This window comes from Triticum urartu, chromosome 7 (assembly GCF_003073215.2).
Source record: "Triticum urartu cultivar G1812 chromosome 7, Tu2.1, whole genome shotgun sequence".
Classification (NCBI taxonomy): domain Eukaryota; kingdom Viridiplantae; phylum Streptophyta; class Magnoliopsida; order Poales; family Poaceae; genus Triticum; species Triticum urartu.
The window spans coordinates 523756509-523775424 of record NC_053028.1 but is presented as its reverse complement, the minus strand read 5'-3'; positions in this window follow the sequence as shown (position 1 = coordinate 523775424).

Sequence of the window (18916 nt, the reverse complement as noted above, 5' to 3'; positions counted from 1 at the left end):
ATGAGAGGCAACATAAGGCTGGAGCGATAACTCTCAGCCCCTGCATAGCCAAGAAGACAAAAACCGATTCATCTATGAAACTGCATGAGTTCTGATTTTTGAATCCTCCAGTAGTTACACATGAACTGGGCAATAAGCAACATAATGTTTTTTCTCTCAACTTTATAGGGGGCTAAACACTTGAACTTACACATGAACTAAGCAAAATAGCAACATATTTTTTTGTCGAACTACTACCTGCTCCATTCCAGATGTCTCTGTTTTACAAAAAATAAGTGAAGATCTTGAACTATTTTTCTGGACTTAGTTTTCATAACATGAACATACCTTTTGTTTCTGAAGAATGCAATGCGGCTCGCACACTCCAAAGCAAACACACTAGCACACGACAACACTGGCAAAAACACTCTCGGGCAAACGAAATGGAAACACGCAGGCAGTAACCGCACAAGTGCATTAGCAGCTCACCATGCACATCTGCTCCATACCTCTGTCTCATTGCTCGCCATGGTACACTTGCCACCTACTTACCATACACACACTAATACCAATTAAGCATGCACCGCAACACACCTAGGACTGTATCTGCGGTACACTTTGAACTAACGATAAAAGGATATATAACTAACAAAAATAAGCACAAACTTTGGGTGGAGAATTCATACGGACTCCGTTATGTTAAATTCTGGTCCATGTGTATATTGCTATCTTATTATCATTAAACTAGTAATCGATAAATGCATCCCTAAGTTTAAATAAGAGAGTACACATATCAAAACAGAAATATAAAATGTCAGTGTTAACTAAGAACTGAAATTGACATAAAAAATGCGCAGCCAAAAAGCAACTACCAACATAGACATGGCATTCCTGAACAACTATTAGATATACATCAGACCATGAAACACCACAAATGTGTTACATTAAATGCTGCTATCATAAGTGTCGGGGATATACCCCACGGTATGACCCGGCTGGAGATATGACCCGGCTGGGACTTGATGTTTCATTGGTGACCCGACAGACTATAAGCCGGCGGGAACAGTTAAGCATTGTAAGCCGGCTGATGAAGCTATATACCTAGGGTAGGGTCATGGACCTGTCCAAGCTACCCTCCCCAAGGACATCTCTAGAAGAAATCACCTTTCAATCGGCTTGAAGGTGTTCCACTCGACGGACTGGAAGACACTCGACCATGAAGCCAACCACTCGACCAAGATCCAACCACTCGACAGCCAGGAGATCTAAAGTCACTCCGCACGCTAACGGTCGGTCATTAAGTAGCTTTTATGGTCATCATAGCACTTTATTGGTGGCGTTACCAGTAACGCCCGACCTTAATGTACTTTAAACCCTGCATAACTGAGGGCCGGAGGGGCCTGGCGAACTCTATATAAGCCACCCCCTCCTCAGTGTAAAAGGTTCGCACCCCTGTAATTCATACACACATAATCCAGTTGACAGCCTTCGGGCTCCAAGACGTAGGGCTATTACTTCCTCCGAGAAGGGCCTGAACTCGTAAACCTCGTGTGTCTACAACTACTCCATAGCTAGGATCTTGCCTCTCCATTCCTACCCCCTACACTACTGTCAAACTTAGAACCATGACAGTTGGCGCCCACCATGGGGCAGGTGTCTTAGCGACTTGTTGGAGAAGTTGCAATTTTTCCGGTCCCTTCATCATGGTTGCAGGAGGAGTTTTGGTTGAGGGCCGCGAGATCCGTCTCGGCGCGCTCATGTTCATCGTCGACGACTCCGCTTGGCTTCAGGAGGCTCCGCTCGACGTCGACGCGCTCCCTGTTCGCGGGGCAACGCACTTTCGCGCGTGCGTCCGTGGCGTCCTCCTGCGGCAACCGTCGACCCAGTATCGGTCGACCCCTGTGTCGTCCTCGCTCCCTGTTTCCCGCCGGCGTAAGCGCTCCGGACGGTCGAGGCTGCAATGGTGGGTGAGGCATGCGGTGGCTCGCCAGTCGGCCACCCCCCAAGTCGCAGCGACCGAGCCCGACGAATATCTCTACGGCCTATTCGACCTGTTGACTGGCTCCGCAGAGACTGCATCCGAGTGCGACAGCAGTGATCCAGCGGCGGAGGTTCTGATGGTCGATGGACCACGCAGTCCTCCCGCCTTTCCCCGCACCGACGGAGGCGACGGCGGAGGCGATCCGTCGCATGCCCATGAAGAGTATGTCCCCGAGCCCCTCACTTCGCTGCAGAGGGAAGAACTTCGCCACCGGAACATGGATGCGCTGCACACTCCTATCGTTGGAGAAACCCCCGAGGCCCGTGCCTTAGAAGACGCGCGCTTGGCCAACTTGGCTGAGTGCACTCGACTGGAGAACCTCCAGCGAGTACTCGACGAGCGTGCGCGACAACGGGTTCCAGAATCCAGTCGACGTCAGCTCTTTCCACCACCGACTCAGGTATATCAAACTCCGATCCAGAATTTAGCAGCTGCGGCCCGTATAGCAGAGTCGATTCAGCCCTCCTAGTCAGAGGCTGGCAGAGGCTTGTTGCAGATCAGAGCATTACTCCGGGCAGCAGGAGACCAGAATTCAGCTGTTTCACAGTCGCGGAATAGGATCCACAGCAGATCCGTTGCTGCAGATACAGTCCAGTCAGCTCACAGCCCAAGATCGCCCCCGAGGCGTGAGGGACGTGGAGACCGGCGTGATCAGTACAGGAACCGTGGGTAGTATGATCACCGACTCGATCATGATGATCGACGTCGAGTGCCCACCCCTCCCCCGAGGAGTGGATCATATGTGCCTCAACAGCAGGATGATAGACGCCCTCACAGTGTTGGGCGAAGGATTCTAGTCGACCCCAGGGAACCAGGCTTTGATGCAAGATCCATTCTCGTTCAAGGTTTGGTCGACAGGAACAGAGCTCACTGAGAAGGTCATGACAGAGATGTACCTACCAACACCAGAGTGCACATTTCAGGACCAGAGTGCTTCAGCAGAGCCATCAGGGCCGCGGTGATTCCTCCCAACTTCAGATTGGCGACTGGAGTCAGTAAGTTCGCTGGTGAGTCCAAGCCTGATACTTGGCTTGAAGACTACCGAGTGGCTGTTCAGATTGGCGGCGGCAATGATGAAGTGGCCATGAAGCACCTGCCTCTCATGTTGGAGGGCTCGGCCAGAGCGTGGTTGAATCAGTTAGCACCCAGCAGCATTTACACTTGGGAAGATCTTGCCCGAGTGTTTGTCACAACATTTGAAGGAACATGCAAGCGACCAGCAGGGCTGACGGAACTGCGGTCTTGTGTGCAGAAGTCGAATGAAACTTTGAGGGATTACATCCAGAGATGGACCACGTTGCATCACACAGTGGAGAATGTGTCTGATCACCAAGCAGTCTGTGCCTTCAAGGAAGGTGTCAAGTATAGAGAGCTGAATCTGAAATTCGGTCGAACCAGAGACATGTCTCTGAATCGAATGATGGAGATTGCTACCAAGTATGCTAATGGTGAAGATGAGGATCGACTCCGGAGTGGCAAGCTCAAGTCAGTCGCCCAAGAAACCGGAGGAGGAAATTCCAGTCGGAAACAGAAGCAGAAAGCCGAGCCAGCTGCTCCTGGAGAAGCCTTGGTTGTGACTCAAGGAAAGTTTAAGGGGAAACCCAAAGGACCTTGGAACCCTAAGAAAGTTAAAGACCAGGACGGAAATGATGTGTTGGATTTGTCATGTCACATTCACACAAAGAAAGATGAAGAGGGTAAACTCATTTACCCGAAACATACCACTCGACAGTGTCGGCTCTTGATCCAGCAGTTCCAGGGCAAACAACCCTAAGATAAGGAAAAGGAGTCGAACAAAGCTGAAGACAAGGAAGATAGCAATGATGGATACCCCCAGGTTAATTCTACCCTGATGATTTTTGCTGATGTTGAAAGCAAAAGTCGACTGAAAGTTATCAACCGAGAAGTGAATATGGTTGCTTCGGCGACACCCAGTTATTTGAAGTGGTCTCAGGCTGCCATCACATTCGACCAGTGATCACCCAACGCACATAGCCACTCCTGGGAGGCAAGCTTTGGTGGTCGACCCAGTTGTCGAAGGCACTCGACTGACCAAAGTCTTGATGGATGGTGGAAGTGGCTTGAATATACTGTATGCAGAGACGTTGAAAGGGATGGGCATTCCGATGTCCAGACTCAGTACCAGCAACATGAGTTTCCATGGATTCATTCCTGGGAAGAAGGCTGAGTCACTCGGCCAAATTGCTCTTGACGTGGTTTTCAGTGATTCCAAGAATTACCGCAAAGAAAAGTTGACGTTTGAAGTTGTGGATTTCTAGAGTGCTTATCACGCTATTTGGGGTAGGCCAGCTTATGCACGTTTCATGGCTCGACCATGTTATGTGTACCTCAAATTGAAGATGCCTGGTCCCAAAGGTGTGATCACTATTACTGGCAATCGGAAGAAGGCGGAAGAGTGCTTTCAGAAAGGCTCAAAGATCGCCGATGCTCAGATGGCAGTGGTAGAGCTGCAGGAATACCAGAAAACTGCACACCTAAGTGATTTGTTGCGAGCCAAGAAGCCCGCTACGAAAGCAGCGTTTCAGTCGTCCGGTGAGACAAAGCCGATTCATATTCACCCGACCGATCCCAATGCTGCTCTGACCCATATCTCGACAACACTCGACTCCAAATAGGAAGAAGCGCTCATCCAGTTCCTCCGTGAGAACTGGGACATCTTCGCATGGAAGCCTTCTGACATGCCGGGTGTTCCCAGGGGGCTGGCTGAGCACCGTCTATGAGTCGACCCAAAAGTGAAACCTATCAAAGAACATCTTCGATGGTCCGCCGTCCAGAAGAGAAAGGCCATTGGCGAGGAGGTGGTTCGACTCTTAGCATCGGAGTTTATCCGAGAGATTTACCACTCCGAGTGGCTCGCCAATGTTGTCATGGTCCCCAAGAAGGACAAGTCACTTCACATGTGCATTGACTTTAAACATATCAATCGGGCCTGCCCGAAAGATCATTTTCCTCTCCCCCGCATCGACCAGATAGTCGACTCGACTGCGGGATGTGAGCGTCTGTCTTTTTTGGACGCCTATTCCGGTTACCATCAGATCCGTCTGTATGGGCCCGATGAGATCAAAACAGCTTTCATCACTCCATTCGTGTGCTTCTGTTATGTTACCATGCCATTTGGCCTCAAGAATGCCGGAGCCACGTTCATGAGGATGATTCAGAAGTGTTTGCTCACTCAAATCAGTCGGAATGTGGAAGCCTACATGGATGATATTGTGGTCAAGCCACGGAAGGGTTCCGACCTGCTGACTGACCTTGCTGAAACCTTTGCCAACCTCAGGAGGTATGATATCAAGCTTAATCCATCAAAGTGCACATTCGGAGTTCCTGGCGGAAAGTTACTCGGTTTTCTCGTTTCTGAACGAGGAATCGACACCAACCCAGAGAAAGTGGGTACTATACTCCGAATGAAACGTCCTGTGCGTGTGCACGATGTCCAAAAGCTTACTGGTTGCTTGGCTGCTTTAAGTCGATTCATTTCTCGCCTCGGTGAAAAGGCATTTCCTCTTTACCGACTGATGAAGAAGTCAGACAAGTTCGAGTGGACTCCTGAACCTGATGCAACATTTGCAGAGCTAAAAGCCCTGCTCTCCACCCAGCCGGTGCTTGCTGCTCCAATCAGCAAAGAGTCTTTACTGCTTTACATTGCAGCCACATGACAAGTTGTCAGTACGGTACTTACGGTCGAGCGGGAAGAAGAAGGAAATGCCTTTAAAGTTCAGCGCCTAGTATATTACGTTTCTGAAGTTTTGACTCCATCAAAGCAAAGATATCCCCATTATCAGAAGCTTGTATATGGGATTTACATGACCATGAAGAAGGTTGCACATTACTTCTCTGACCATTCCATTACAGTCGTCAGCGACGCTCCATTGTCAGAGATTCTGCACAACAGAGATGCAACTGGTCAAGTGGCAAAATGGGCGATTGAACTCCTTCCCCTAGATATCAAGTTTGAGGCAAAGAAAGCCATCAAGTCCCAAGCAATAGCAGATTTCGTTGCCGAGTGGATTGAACAGCAACTGCCGACTCAAGTTCACTCGGAGCACTGGACCATGTTCTTTGATGGCTCTAAGATGCTGAATGGTTCCAGTGCTGGGGTAGTGTTAGTTTCCCCCCGAGGAGATAAGCTCAGATAAGTTCTCCAAATTCACTTCAATTCCTCCAATAACGAAGCAGAATATGAAGCACTTTTGTATGGGTTGTGTATGGCCATTTCACTCGTTGTCCGTCGCCTCATGGTCTATGGCGACTCAGATTTGGTGGTTAATCAAGTGATGAAGGAGTGGGACGTCAGAAGTCCGGCCATGACTGGTTACTGCAATGCAGTAAGAAAGCTAGAAAAGAAATTCGAGGGGTTAGAGCTTCATCACATACCCCGACTGAAAAATCAAGCAGCTGATGATTTGGCAAAAATAGGTTCCAAGAGAGAAGCCATTCCCAGCAATGTGTTTTTCGAACACATCCACACACCATCAGTTCAAGAGGATCCTTTCACCGAAGAAGCCCCGCAGCCAAAAAGTGACACGGATTCGACTGAAGTTGAGGTCCCAACTGTGGTCGACCTGATCATGGAAGTTTTAGTCATCGCTCCCGACTGGACAGTGCCGTACATCGCGTATATCCTAAGGAAAGAACTCCCAGAGAATGAAGAAGAGGCTCGACAGATCGTCTGTCGATCCAAGGCCTTTACTGTGATAAAGGGACAGTTGTACAGGGAAAGCGCGATTGGAGTCAGTCAGAAATGTATAACACCAGAAGAAGGTCAGATAATTCTTGATGATATCCACTCGGGGACCTGTGGTCATCATGCGTCCTCTCGGACCATTGTGGCTAAAGCATACCGAGCGAGATTCTACTGGCCAAGAGCAAATGAAATGGCAAAAGAGATAGTGGACAAATGTGAAGGATGTCAGTTCTATTCCAATATGTCACACAAACTCGCCTCAGCCTTGAAGACCATTTCACTCGTCTGGCCCTTCGCTATTTGAGGATTGGATATGGTTGGACCACTGAGAACTGGCAGGAGCGGCTTCACCCATGTACTGGTGGCAGTCGACAAGTTCACTAAGTGGATTGAAGCAAAGTCCATCAAGAACCTTGATGCCTACACTGCTATCAGCTTCATCAGAGAGTTGATATTCAGATATGGAGTTCCGCACAGCATCATCACTGATAATGGGTCAAACTTCGATTCCGACAAATTCAGAGCTTTTTGCGCCTCTCAAGGCACACGAGTCGACTACGCTTCAGTCGCTCACCCCCAGTCAAATGGACAAGCGGAAAGAGCAAACATTCTAATTCTCAAAGGACTGAAACCCCGACTGATGCGCGATCTTAAGCATGCAGCAGGTGCGTGGGTCGACGAGCTTCCATCAGTTCTCTGGGGATTGAGGACCATGCCTAATCGGTCAACTGGATGAACTCCATTCTTTTTGGTCTATGGAGCTGAGGCAGTTCTGCCAAATGACCTGCTTCACAATGCACCACAAGTCGAGCTCTACTCTAAAGATGAAGCAGAACAAGCCCGGCAGGACGCAGTCGACCTCCTAGAAGAAGAAAGAGAGATGGCCATGATTCGATCGACTATCTATCAGCAAGAATTGTGTCGATTCCATGCCAGAAATGTGAAGAGCCGAGCCTTCCAAGAAGGAGACTTGGTCCTCCGAGTGGATCAACAGAAGCCACACAAGCTCGCTCCTACTTGGGAAGGTCCCTTCATCGTCACCAACGTTCTCCACAATGGAGCGTACCATCTTTACAATGTCGATCGCCAGATTGATGAGCCACGAGCTTATAATGCGGAGCTGCTCCGCCCCTTTTATACTTAAGTACTCGCTCGGATGAGATGTAATAAAAAGTACCTCTGTAGTTTGTTTATCAAAGACAAGAGTGTCATAATTTTCCCAGTGATTGTTGTTGACTTTGTTTACGTGAGAAATACCCTAGTGGGTAGCTTAGCTGCGAATCCGTTTCGCCTAAGTTTGTAAAAAAAATTCCTATCGAGTGACGAGCAAGCCTCTCACTCGGAGGCTTAGCTGCGAATCCGTTTCGCCTAAGTATTTGAAAATCCTACCGAGTGGAGAGCAAACCTCCCACTCGGGGGCTTAGCTACAGTCCAGTACTCGCTAAGTGTTTGAAAATCCTACCGAGTGGTGAGCCAGCCTCCCACTCGGGGGCTTAGCTGCAGTCCAATACTCGCCTAAGTGTTTGAAAATCCTACCGAGTGATGAGCCAGCCTCTCACTCGGAGGCTTAGCTACGAATCCGTTTCGCCTAAGTGTTTGAAAATCCTAGTGAGTGATGAGCCAGCCTCTCACTCGGAGGCTTAGCTGCGAATCCGTTTCGCCTAAGTGTTTGAAAATCCTACCGAGTGGTGAGCCAGCCTCCCACTCGGGGGCTTAGCTACAGTCCAGTACTCGCCTAAGTGTTTGAAAATCCTACCGAGTGATGAGCCAACCTCTCACTCGGGGGCTTAGCTGCAGTCCAGTACTCGCCTAAGTGTTTGAAAATCCTACCGAGTGGAGAGTGACCCTCCCACTCCGGGGCTTAGCTGCAGTCCAGTACACGCCTAAGTTTGAAAAATCCTACCGAGTGGAGAGCGACCCTCCCACTCGGGGGCTTAGCTGCAGTCCAGTACTCGCCTAAGTTTGATAAATCCTACCGAGTGGGGAGCGACCCTCCCACTCGGGGGCTTAGCTGCAGTCCAGTACTAGCCTAAGTTTGAAAAATCCTACCGAGTGGAGAGCGACCTGAAGGAAATATGCCCTAGAGGCAATAATAAAGTTATTATTTATTTCCTTATTTCATGATAAATGTTTATTATTCATGCTAGAATTGTATTAACCGGAAACATAATACATGTGTGAATACATAGACAAACAGAGTGTCACTAGTATGCCTCTACTTGACTAGCTCGTTAATCAAAGATGGTTATGTTTCCTAACCATAGACAAAGAGTAGTTATTTGATTAACGGGATCACATCATTAGGAGAATGATGTGATTGACTTGACCCATTCCATTAGCTTAGCATCGATCATTTAGTATGTTGCTATTGCTTTCTTCATGACTTATACATGTTCCTATGACTATGAGATTATGCAACTCCCGTTTACCAGAGGAAAACTTTGTGTGCTACCAAACGTCACAACGTAACTGGGTGATTATAAAGGAGCTCTACAGGTGTCTCCAAAGGTACATGTTGGGTTGGCGTATTTCGGGATTAGGATTTGTCACTCCGATTGTCGGAGAGGTATCTCTGGGCCCTCTCGGTAATGCACATCACATAAGCCTTGCAAGCATTGCAACTAATGAGTTAGTTGCGAGATGATGTATTACGGAACGAGTAAAGAGACTTGCCGGTAACGAGATTGAACTAGGTATTGAGATACCGACGATCGAATCTCGGGCAAGTAACATACCGATGACAAAGGGAACAATGTATGTTGTTATGCGGTCTGACCGATAAAGATCATCGTAGAATATGTAGGAGCCAATATGAGCATCCAGGTTCCGCTATTGTTTATTGACCGGAGACGTGTCTCGTTCATGTCTACATTGTTCTCGAACCCGTAGGGTCCGCACGCTTAAGGTTTCGATGACAGTTATATTATGAGTTTATGAGTATTGATGTACCGAAGGAGTTCAGAGTCCTGGATGAGATCGGGGACATGACGAGGAGTCTCGAAATGGTCGAGACGTAAAGATCGATATATTGGACGACTATATTCGAACATCAGAAAGGTTCCAAGTGGTTCGGGTATTTTTCGGAGTACCGGGGAGTTACGGGAATACGGGAGAAGAAGTATATGGGCATTATTGGGCTTTAGGGGAGAAGGAGAGGCAGGCCGCGCGCCCCCCAAGGCCTAGTCCGAATTGGACTAGGGGGAGGGGCTGTGCCCCCTCCTTCCTTCTCTTCCCTCTTCCCCTTCCTTGTCTCCTACTCCTACTACATGGAAGGACTCCTATTTGGACTAGGAAACGGGGAATCCTACTCCCGATGGGAGTAGGACTCCCCTAGGGCGCGCCATAGAGAGGGCCGGCCCTCCCCTCCTCCACTCCTTTATATACGGGGGCAGGGGGCACTCCATAGACACACAAGTTGATCCACGTGATCGTTTTCTTAGCCGTGTGCGGTGCCCCCTTCCACCATAATCCTCGATAATATTGTAGCGGTGCTTAGGCGAAGCCCTGCAACGGTAGAACATCAAGATCGTCACCACGCCATCGTGATGAAGGAACTCTTCCCCGACACTTTGCTAGATCGGAGTCCGGGGATTGTCATCGAGCTGAACGTGTGCTAAAACTCGGAGGTGCCGTAGTTTTGGTGCTTGATCGGTCGGGCCGTGAAGACGTACGACTACATCAACCGCCTTGTGCTAACGCTTCCGCTGTCGGTCTACAAGGGTATGTAGATCACACTCTCCCATCTCGTTGCTATGCATCACCATGATCTTGCGTGTGCGTAGGATTTTTTTTTGAAATTACTACGTTCCCCAACAGTGGCATCCGAGCCTAGGTTTTATGTGTTGATGTTATATGCACGAGTAGAACACAAGTGAGTTGTGGGTGATATAAGTCATACTGCTTACCAGCATGTCATACTTTGGCTCGGCGGTATTGTTGGACGAAGCGGCCCGGACCGACATTACGCGTACGCTTACGCGAGACCGGTTCTCCCGACGTGCTTTGCACAAAGGTGGCTAGCGGGTGACAGTTTCTCTAACTTCAGTTGAACCGAGTGTGGCTACGATGTCGGGACCCCGATCCTAAGTCACACCGATCTAGCATGTAACACATCATATCACTTTGCGGCCTCATGCACGGTATTCCCACGGGTGCCACCTTACCTGGCCCGGGACCGTTTGCGCATTTTGGCTCACGTATATGATAGTGTCGCTAGCATTCATATGACAAAGAACCCGGGCCGACATGACTAGTCGTGAATCCAAAGCGGCACTAACTTATGAGGATAGGCATACATGAATCACATCGAGCATGTCCGTCATCAACGTGTGAATCCGGGCTATAGCATTGGGCTAACAGGACTCCGGTAACCCGGGCTATAGCAGGCTAGGCAGGACTCCGGATGTCACCGCGTGACATTTCCCCGAAGGGACAGACACATGAACGAAGTGAAACACATGCCGGCCAGTCAAGTGTCCTGAGCAGTAGTGCTGGGCTATCAGGACTCCGGTGAACCGGGCTGTAGCGGACTACTATGGCTCAAGGAAGCACTAGACTACATTTCCCCATAGGAGAGGCTGCCAAGGATAAACAACCAGATTGTTGGATCCCACACATAGCAATACACGTTACACGTACGCATAACATGCAAGTATGTGCTGTACAACATGGCATCACAACATAACGCAAACTCATATAGATAAAGGCCCAAAAGAGCCACATAGCATTAAATACAAGCAAGGGTCACATGACCCATCATTCGGAGCATACAAGCAACAAGCAGAAGCATTACATGTCTGAGTACAGACAACTACAAATGAAAAAGGCTGAGGAGCCCGACTATCTACAACATCCGATCAAGATCGTAGCTGAGGTACAAGCTACTTGTCGAAGTCCAAGTGGTACTACTAGTGAGACAGATGTCTCATCTGCAAAACATAAATAAAGAAAACATGAGTACAAAGGTACTCAGCAAGACTTACATCAGATCCTATAATACATGCATTTGTATCAAGAAGGTGAAGTGGAGTTTAGTTGCAGCAAGCCAGCTTTGACTCAGTGGCTATCCTGTACTACGACTGCTGGTAACTCTTTTGAGGTGGCGCACACGAGTCCACTAATCACCACGTCAATACACTACTATGGATTCATTCCCGTCTTCCTACGAGAAGGCCATCCATAGCACTCACACTTGTCTTGAGCATTTTAGAGTATCCACTTCAAGTTGTCTATGTACCACGTAAGCATCCAAGAAGTCCATAACCGAGGACACGGTTATTCGAATAGATCATGATAACCCTGCAGGGGTGTACTTCTTCACACACGCTCTCACCACTTATCACCATGTACACGTCATGTATCTCGGCAACCTTCAAGCGGAAGCCTGGCGAGGGTGTCGGCCACGACCTGACTAACCACACAAGACTCTAGTCCAGGTTTATCGCCTATTCAGGTTCCATCCACAAGGAGATCCGGCCGGGGTGTCGCTCATGGCCCCAAACGATGTGTGCAGGGTTCCCAAGCCCACCTGGCCGGATGGATCTATGCTTGGTACACCGTGCCACTTGTGCCTAGCCTGTCCCAAGCCCACCTGGCCGGGTGCTACTTGGTAGACTACTAACACTACCTACAAACACCAGAAACTATTTGCAACTCCTGGACAGAGATCAAGTTGGCTAATAAATCGAGAGAGCTTGGAGCGCCCGGAGCCCAATGTGTGGTAGTAGCTAGTCATTGGACAACATACACAGAACTCAGTGCTTAAGGACGGTTCCAGTGAGACAACCCACCATGTACTCCTACATGGCCTCTCACCGCTACCTTTACCAAATCGTGTTCACACGATTAACTCTCAGCACCAGAACATATCGTACCACTCTAATTCATTCCCGATGAATCAGACCTGACACAACTCTAAGCAATAGCAGGCATGGCATGGCAAGAACACAACATGGCTCAATCAACTCCTACACATGCTAGTGGGTTTTAACTATTTACTGTGGCAATGACAGGTCATGCAGAGGAATGGATTCAACTACCGCAGCATAAAGTAGCAGTTGAATCGTTGTTGTCCTAATGCAATAATGAGAGTAGGAGCGAGAGAGTAGGATTGTATTGGAATGAACAAGGGGGTTTGCTTGCCTGGTAGATCAACAAGGGGGGCACTGCTCCTCAGACAGGTACTCTGGAAGGTCTCTGGAGCAGGACCTATCGAGAAGGAACGGTGACGACAATCAATACACAAGCATATGCAACAATATGATGCATGAACATGGCATGGAGATGTGATGTTGTTTGAGCTAATGCAACTAGCATTCATTTGGTTAAAGTCCATTTGAACTAAAGATTCAAATGCAACTCCAAAATAAGCTCTTAAATATGCCATAAGTGTGTTTTCACATATACAGCATGTATAGGTTGGTTTGTCATGCATGAAAATGGTACAGATGGATAGATTGAATTTTTCTGATAATTTTACATATATAAATTATTTCAATCTGAGCTACGGTTGAATTTATATGAATTTTTGAAGTTTTGAACATTTTCTGGAATTTCTTGTTTAAAAATAAATCCAGAAAAAGAATAACTGCATCAGCATGACGTCATCACTACATCAGCGGGTCAACGCAGCTGTCCAGGTCAAATCTGACACGTGGGGTCCACCCGTCAGTGTCATGGTTAATTAACAGAGGTTAATTAAATTTTAAACTAATCCTAAACTAGAATTAGCAGGGCCGGGCCCCACCTGTCATTGAGCCAGGGGAGGTCAAACCCCCTGGTCAACTGGGGCTAACACGTCGGCGTTTAGCCGGTGGCGGCAGCAGACGCGGCGGAGGGCGCGAGATTGCCACTCCGGCGCCCAATCGAGCAGCGGAGGGCACGCACGGGGAACTCGGGCTCGCCCGCATCTAGGGCGGCATGCAGCAGCAGCGGGGACGGCCGGAGCTCGCCGGAGCGAAGCTCGGGGCGGCGGCCGGAGTTCGGTGGCGTGCGGGCGCGGGCTACGGCTCGGGAGCGGCAGAACGAAGAGGGGGAAGCGGTGCAGAAGCTCACAGTGAATCCGTCGAAGTCTTAGGCGAGCTCGGGGGAGGTCGAACGTGAGCAGAACGGCGTGGGCGATCGCCGGTGGCTGGAAGTGAAGACGACGGCGATGGCGGCGCTCCAGGGCCTCCCGAGGTGCGTGTCTTGACGGAGAGGTAGCCGGCGATGTGGCAGAACTTTTGAGCACGGGGAGAGGGCGCGGGGGAGGCGGTGGCTACGGCAACGGTGGCCGGTGGCGACGGCAGCGCTTCGGGCGCGGGGAGAGGGAGGAATCCAGGGGAGGAGGGAGAGCGAGGGAGAGGGAGAGAGGTGCGGGGCCTCGTGGTGACGTGTGGGCGATCCAGGCGACGAGGATGAGAAGCAGGAGGTGGCGGGGAACATGGCCCCGGCCAGGCGCGTGGCCGCGCGCGCCGGCGCATGCCCCTGTCCTTCTGTCGTCGCTAGGAGGACGACGATTGGCGGTTGGGCCACTGAGCCGCACCACTAGGCCGGCTGAGGCGCCAGGTAAGCTTTCTGTTTTTTTGTTTTTAGTTACTGTTTTCTATTTGTTTCAATTTGTTTTGATTTAGTTCAAGCACTAAATCATTTTTGTTTCTTCTGATAATTTTTGCAGGGACTGGAATAAAAATTCTAAAGCCCCTCACAAAATAACAGAATTATTGAAGCATTAAATATATTTATAACATATATTTGCTCCAACTCAAATACAATATGAATTAAATCAAAAATCCATAAATGGCCAAGAAATATGCTCATCATTTTTGGCAGGGGTTTTCACCTTTATCATAAATCATGAACACTTTCAAAGGGCATTTTGGGATCTTTGAAAAGATTTAAGTTTGAACCTGGTTGAATTTCATTGCTGCTAGGGTTTATTATCCCCTATTTCAAGTTTAACTGAAATTTAAACATGATGCAAACAAGAAGGGCTAGCCTAGGTCATACCAGAACTAGGGATGTGACATACGCCCGGTCCTTGCGAAGGTTAAAACAATACCAACTTGACAAACTATCGTTGTGGTTTTGATGCGTAGGTAAGCTTGGTTCTTGCTTAAGCCTGTAGCAGCCACGTAAAACTTGCAACAATAAAGTAGAGGACGTCTAACTTGTTTTTGCAGGGCATGTTGTGATGTGATATGGTCAAGACATGATGGTAAAATTTTATTGTATGAGATGATCATGTTTTGTAACCAAGTTATCGGCAACTGGCAGGAGCCATATGGTTGTCGCTTTATTGTATGCAATGCAATTGCGCTATAATGCTTTACTTTATCACTAAGCGGTAGCGATAGTCGTGGAAGCATAAGATTGGCGAGATGACAATGATGCTACGATGATGATCAAGGTGTCGCGCCGGTGACGATGGTGATCACGACGGTGCTTCGAAGATGGAGATCACAAGCACAAGATGATGATGGCCATATCATATCACTTATATTGATTGCATGTGATGTTTATCTTTTATGCATCTTATCTTGCTTTGATTGACGGTAGCATTTTAAGATGATCTCTCACTGATTATCAAGAAGTGTTCTCCCTGAGTATGCACCGTTGCGAAAGTTCTTCGTGCTGAGACACCACGTGATGATCGGGTGTGATAGGCTCTACGTTCAAATACAACGGGTGCAAAACAGTTGCACACGCGGAATACTCAGGTTATACTTGACGAGCCAAGCATATACAGATATGGCCTCGGAACACGGAGACCGAAAGGTCAAGCGTGAATCATATAGTAGATATGATCAACATAGTGATGTTCACCAATGAAACTGCTCCATCTCACGTGATGATCGGACATGGTTTAGTTGATTTGGATCACGTGATCACTTAGAGGATTAGAGGGATGTCTATCTAAGTGGGAGTTCTTAAGTAATATGATTAATTGAACTTAAATTTATCATGAACTTAGTCCTGGTAGTATTTTGCAAATTATGTTGTAGATCAATAGCTCGCGTTGTTGCTTCCCTGTGTTTATTTTGATATGTTCCTAGAGAAAATTGTGTTGAAAGATGTTAGTAGCAATGATGCGGATTGGATCCGTGATCTGAGGTTTATCCTCATTGCTGCACAGAAGAATTATGGCCTTCATGCACCGCTAGGTGACAGACCTATTGCAGGAGCAGATGCAGACGTTATGAACGTTTGGCTAGCTCAATATGATGACTACTTAATAGTTTAGTGCACCATGCTTAATGGCTTAGAATCGGGACTTCAAAGACGTTTTGAACGTCATGTACCATATGAGATGTTCTAGGAGTTGAAGTTAATATTTCAAGCAAATACCCGAGTTGAGAGATATGAAGTCTCCAACAAGTTCTATAGCTAAAAGATGGAGGAGAATCGCTCAACTAGTGAGCATGTGCTCAGATTGTCAGGGTACTACAATCGCTTGAATCAAGTGGGAGTTAATCTTCCAGATAAGATAGTGATTGACAGAATTCTCTAGTCACCATCACCAAGTTAGTAGAACTTCGTGATGAACTATAATATGCAAGGGATAACGGAAACAACTCCCAAGCTCTTTGTGATGCTGAAATCAACGAAGGTAGAAATCAAGAAAACATCAAGTGTTGATGGTTGACAAGACCACTAGTTTCAAGAAAAGGGCAAAGGGAAGAAGGGGAACTTCAAGAAGAACGGCAAGCAAGTTGCTGCTCAAGTGAAGAAGCCCAAGTCTGATCCTAAGCCTGAGACTAAGTGCTTCTACTGCAAAGGGACTGGTCACTGGAAGTGGAACTGCCCCAAGTATTTGGCAGATAAGAAGGATGGCAAGGTAAACAAAGGTATATTGGATATACGTGTTAGTGATGTGTACTCTACTAGTGTTTATAGCAACCCCTCGGCATTTGATACTGGTTCAGTTGCTAAAAGTAGTAACTCAAAATGGGAGTTGCAGAATAAACAGAAACTAGTAAAGGGTGAGGTGACGATATGTGTTGGAAGTAGTTCCAAGATTGGTATGATCATCATCGCACACTCCCTATACTTTTGGGATTAGTGTTGAAACTAAATAAGTGTTATTTGGTGTTTGCGTTGAGCATGAATATGATTTGATCATGTTTATTGCAATACGGTTATTCATTAAAATCAGAGAATAATTGTTGTTCTGTTTACATGAATAAAACCTTCGATGGTCATACACCCAATGAAAATAGTTCGTTGGATCTCGATCGTAGTGTTACACATATTCATAATATTTAAGCCAAAAGATGCAAAGTTAATAATGATAGTGCAACTTATTTGTGGCACTGCCGTTTAGGTCATATCGGTGTAAAGCGCATGAAGAAACTCCATACTGATGGACTTTTGGAACCGCTTGATTATGAATCACTTGTTATTTGTGAACCATGCCTCATGGGCAAGATGACTAAGACTCCGTTCTCTGGAACAATGGAGAGAGCAACAAACTTGATTGGAAATAATACATACTGATGTATGCAGTCCAATGAGTGTTGAGGCTCGCGGCGGGTATCGTTGTTTTCTGACCTTCACAGATGATTTGAGCAGACATGAGTATATCTACTTGATGAAACATAAGTCTGAAACATATGAAAAGTTCAAATAATTTCAGGGTGAAGTGGAAAATCATCGTGACAAGAAAAATAAGGTTTCTACGATCTGATCGCGGAGACAAATATTTGAGTTACAAGTTTGGTCTTCAATTAAAACATTGTGGAATAGTTTCACAAACTCATGCCACCTGGAACACCACAGCATAATGGTGTGTCCGATCGTCATAACCGTACTTTATTGGATATAGTGCAATCTATGATGTCTCTTACCAATCTACCACTATCGTTTTGGGGTTATGCATTAGAGACAGCTGCATTCACGTTAAAAAGGGCACCATCTAAATCCGTTGAGACGACACAATCTGAATTATGGTTTGGCAAGAAACCAAAGTTGTCGTTTCTTAAAGTTTTGGGTTGTGATGCTTAAGTGAAAAGTTTCATCCTAATAAGTTCAAACCCAAATCGGAGAAATATGTCTTCATAGGATACCCAAAGGAGACTGTTGGGTACACCTTCTATCACAGATCCGAAGGCAAGACATTCGTTGCTAAGAATGGATCCTTTCTAGACAAGGAGTTTCTCTCGAAAGAAGTGAGTGGGAGGAAAGTAGAAAACTTGATAAGGTAATTGTACCTTCTCCCTTGTTGGAAAGTAGTTCATCACAGAAATCTGTTCTTGTGACGACTACACCAATTAGTGAGGAATCTAATGATGATGATCATGTAACTTCAGATCAAGTTACTACCGAATCTCGTAGGTAAACCAGAGTGAGATCCGTACCAGAGTGGTACGGTAATCCTGTTCTGGAAGTCATGTTACTAGACCATGAAGAACTTGCGAACTATGAGGAAGCGATGATGAGCCCAGATTCCGCGAAATGGTTTGAGGCCATGAAATCTGAGATATGATCCATGTATGAGAACAAAGTATGGACTTTGATGGATTTGCCCGATGATCGGCAAGCCATAGAAAATAAATGGATCTTCAAGAGGAAGACGGACGCTGATAGTAGTGTTACTATCTACAAAGCTAGACTTGTCGAAAAAGGTTTTTGACAAAGTTCAAGGTGTTGACTACGATGAAATTTTCTCACTCGTAGCGATGCTTAAGTCTGTCCAAATCATGTTAGCAATTGCCCCATTTTTATGAAATCTGGCAATTGGATAAACAAAACTACATTCCTTAATGGATTTAAAGAAGAGTTGTATATGATGCAACCAGAAGGTTTTGTCAATCCTAAAGGTGCTAACAAAATATGCAATCTCCAGCGATCCATATATGGAATCGTGCAAGCATCTCGGAGTTGGAATATACGCTTTGATAAGTTGATCAAAGCATATAGTTTTATACAGACTTGCGGTGAAGCCTATATTTACAAGAAAGTGAGTGGGAGCACTACAGCATTTCTGATAAGTATATGTGTATGACATATCGTTGATCGAAAATAATGTAGAATTATTCTGCAAAGCATAAAGGAGTGTTTGAAAGGATTTTGTCAAAGAAAACCTCGGTGAAGCTACTTACATATTGAGCATCAAGATCTATAGAGATAGATCAAGACGTTTGATAAGTTTTTTTTTCAATGAGTACATACCTTGACAAGATTTTGAAGTAGTTCAAAATGGAACAGTCAAAGAA